Source organism: Oreochromis niloticus, unplaced genomic scaffold (genome assembly GCF_001858045.2).
Source record: "Oreochromis niloticus isolate F11D_XX unplaced genomic scaffold, O_niloticus_UMD_NMBU tig00006524_pilon, whole genome shotgun sequence".
Lineage (NCBI taxonomy): Eukaryota > Metazoa > Chordata > Actinopteri > Cichliformes > Cichlidae > Oreochromis > Oreochromis niloticus.
The window spans coordinates 17,975-22,170 of NW_020328043.1; the positions used below are offsets into that span (position 1 = coordinate 17,975).

The following is a 4,196-nucleotide window of genomic DNA, read 5'->3' on the forward strand; positions in this document are numbered from 1 at the left end:
TTTAATGATATAAGTTTGCTTGTGATAGAATGCTGCATGATGATCATTTCCTTGCTTAGAGTGGTTGTTCTTTTGATTGTTCAGGACTGATTGTTCTTTATAAAACATGTTCTGATATTGTATCTGAGTCTTCTCACAGCGATAGTAAGAAGACAAACAAGCAGTTCTGACCTCGAACACACACACACACACACACACACACAATCACATACGCACATGCTCACGTCAATGTATTCATTTTCTTGTGCATAAATAAAGACAAGTGCAAGAGCAGAGCGCGCATCGCAGGGCCCACTCGGTGTGAGCGTTCTGTGATGCCCTTGTATACATGTAAATGCTGCAGCGTCTGTGTGTTTCTCCTCTTAGACTCTCAGCTGAAGAAGTGTCTTTAGAATAAATCTCTTGACATTTATTTTGGTCCTTCGAAGCCGGGGCAGAAACATCAGAACTCTTATCTGTGACTCTGTTCCAGGATCCAGCACTGATTCCTGACGCTGTGGGAAGCCAGCACCGAAGTCTGTGCACAGCCCTCTTAGATGAGGCCGAAAGACCTGGGACGCTAAAATTCGGGTCCAGGCCGGTGTTTTTAGTCTGGTCCATGGCGGTGGGATTCAGTCTGGCGATCCGAACCACCAGTGAGACGTCTGAGGGTGAGAAACACTATTTTGGTTAGGAATCGCCGTAATGAACCGACAAATAAAATAGGTTAGGAATCGCCGTAATGAACCGACAAATAAAATAGGTTAGGAATCGCCGTAATGAACCGACAAATGAAATAGGTTAGGAATCGCCGTAATGAACCGAATAACAAACAAAATAGAAACGCATACAAATAGGTTAGGATTCGCCGTAAGGAACTGAATTAGACTTAGGTTTTAGAAGTAGCCGTAATTACTTCATAACAAATTGAAAAAGCGCGCAAATGTCTATGTGTGTATGTGTCTAGAAGTAAGTTGATTTTACAGCACAATACGCTGCTGAACTACTTCTATTTTATTTTGTTTTCTTTGCTGAGGCTCACGTACTGGTGACATTGGAGAACGGTTGGGCTTCGTCTCGTAACACTGGTACCGCTTGACCTTTAGGGTCAAGTCGAAGGCCGTATCAGTAACCACTCTGAAGTCGAGCGTGCCAGTGACGGCCCAGCAAAATCTTTAAAAATGGGGAATAAACAAGCAAAATTAACACCTGACGAGGAATGATTAGAAAAACAAGAAACCGGAGCAGGAATAATCCAAAAGAAGGGGAGAGGAATGGAGAGGCAGACAGGCAAAAAAAAAAGAGTAAAAGCATTAACAAACAAAGAAGGCAGTGACTCAGAACAGGATAGCAGCCCAGGTGAAGAGAATAGTTCAGATCAGGAAGAACATAATAATCCCTCACCAAGTGAAAAATTCAAGATCAAAGTAGAAGTTTAAAAAGGGCTGGAAACAGACCCGACTGAATACATATAGATACAAGAGGAATAAAGTAAAATAAACAAAAGGCTAAATTAATTTAGAACTTAACTGTAATGTATTCAAGTTGATGATAGCAAGGATAACAACCTGTAAACTGGTATTAACAATGACACATAGTTGAGATGAAGACCATGCCCTGAATGAACAGAATGATTCACACAAACACATATTAAATAAATTAGAGAACTGCATAAGATATATTAAGGTTGTGTCATTGTTCAGCCAAGGAAAGTGTGTGAAAATGTAAATGTCTCCAACTTGGGAAAAGGTGAAACTGCAGATCACCACCCTTGGTGGATACAAATAAATATAAATAAATATTGTAATAGACTATTGCTGTTATATAATGAGATAATAGCGTTAATAATGAAATAATATTAATATGAAGAGGCACCTCTGTAAGTTATGATGTGAGGTGGATAATTGCTAAAAGTAGTCTGCATCAAGCTTAAGGTTTGCTCAACTTCAGTACAATAACATATGAGATGAAGAAAATAATTAGTTTAGATATTTTCTTTAAGTGCATAGAAGCACTTGACCTGCTTGAAAACCTGTCATCCTAGATAAGACATTGCTGAAATATAGAGCACACCTATACTAACAACCAATAAGCTAAACCCTGTATATAATAGCTAAAGCTACAAGATTGAGAAGCTGAATTAAATATGTGGTCACTGCTAAGCTGATGAGCAGGTTACACTTTTTTACAGCAGAAGCTACATGAGAACACATCAGAGGGAGGGAAACAGCTATTAAAGCTCAAACACGCAGCTGTCTGTGGGCTCAGTTTTTTTCCCTCACACTTCTGATTTGTCTTTGGCAGCAGCATTTTTTGCATCCTGACTCGTGTGTATAAAACGTTGATACCATCAGCAACTTATTTGTTTGTTTTTTTTTTGTTTTTTGTTTTGTTTTGTTTTGTTGTTTTGAAAATTAATTAAATTTGTGATCACACTCGTGGATCACAGTGACACATAATGATTAGGCATATGATTTACTAATGCAGATGTAATAAGTTTATTCTAAAATTCAAGGAGAACAAACAAGAACAACATCTTCAGTTGTTCTCTGTGTAGTGTGCTGAATTTTGTTTTTGTTTTTTTGTTTTGACGTGTTGCTTGAGTGAGGAATACTGTGACTTCTGAAGTAGCTCTCATGCGACCTTGATGATGATAAGTTCAGAGCGAGCCGAGAGCTGGGTTGTCTGCTTTGCTTTAGGTGATAAGGCAGAAAAGTTAAAGCTTAGTTTCTTGTCTGGAAAAAAAAAAAGAAAAAGAAAAAAAAGGAGATTCTGTGTTTCTCAGGCAAGAACAACTACAATTTCATTTTCTGTTTTTGAAAAAGGAGAATTTAAAATAATAATAATAATAATAATAATAATAATAAACAAACAAAGAATGATGTTTGTTTAAGTGGTGAATAAAGCTAATACTGCAAAATACCGACTAGTGCATGATCTGCGAGCAATAAATGAAATCACTGAAATGATGCCACCAGTAGTAGCGAATCCCCACACTATACTGAATCAAGTCACTCCAAATGAACAATGGTTCTCAGTGATAGACTTATCAAACGCTTTCTCAGTGTTTTGCTTCACTTTTGAGGGGCAGAGACAGTTTCTACTCTACGTAGATGACATTTTAGTGACTGGCCACACAGAGGGAGGGTGTAAGCGAATTACTATCGCCGTGTTACGTCGCTGAGTTAAGGCCACAAGGTATCTTTAAATAAACTCTAATTATAAAGTCACATACTTTTCTACAATGAAAAAAAAAAAAAAAAAAAAAAAAGGCCCTGACTCTCTGAACACAATATTCTCTTCATAACTCAGCAGTATGAAATGTCATGAAACAGTGTAACTCACTCACAGTAAATCAGCAGTATAGGATAATACCAACCTATCTAATTAATCTAATGATTTTCACATTCTTTTAACTCAGAAGTGTGATGCAAACTAAAACTACATACTGATTACACAAGTATGATGTGGCCTACAGCAGTATCATGATTCACTCATTTTGATTACAGGTATAATGTAATATATAACAGCATAATAATCTCAAAACTGCTACAAGCACATTTGCCTTTCTGAACACACGCGAGTGAAAGGCAGCTGTTAAGAAAATGCCCTTTTGGGTGAGACAGGCCCAGAGGCCCTGCATGCAAGCGTACTAACACACATACATGCAATGAAGGACAGCTTACACTATAGCACACTATACATGCACCTCTGTATCTCTCATTGGTGTTAAAGCAGGAAAAACTTAACAGAGTTTTGTTATCAAATGCTGAACTTATCCACCGCTGACATTTAACTCTTCAGCTTGACAATAGGTGAAACGTTTGTGAAAACAGAGAAGAATAAATAAAGATAGAGAGAGTCTGGTATGACCAAGCAGTAATCAGACAATAAATTTAGTTGGTAATACAATAAATTGTGGAATGCTTTCTGTTTGATTGATGCAACACAAGTAATTTACTGTATGAAGGAAATTCTCTTTGAACGTGCATTTCTGTTGACCTATCAACTTAGCGCATTATGAGCTGATATGCAAATTAGTTGATTGATACTAGATTTGAAAAATGACTGGATTATAAAATAAGTATATAAGTATAAGTATAAGTATAAGTAATAATAATAAAACGTAACAGAGGGTTGAAATTAGTTTCTTGTTTCTAGTGTGTGGAGGAAGATTTTATCATGGCACACATCTGTTTACATGGGAGAAAACTCGT

The 4,196-nt window shown here is 37.1% G+C and overlaps 1 long non-coding RNA gene across 1 annotated transcript; it reads left to right on the forward strand.

Annotated features, from left to right (window-relative positions):
* The first annotated feature begins 303 nt into the window (after window positions 1–303).
* On the forward strand, window positions 304–1,496 carry LOC112845265 (uncharacterized). The gene is made up of 2 exons (XR_003218065.1): window positions 304–779; window positions 837–1,496. It is a non-coding gene; the product is annotated as an uncharacterized LOC112845265 (long non-coding RNA).
* Window positions 1,497–4,196: the final 2,700 nt, after the last annotated feature.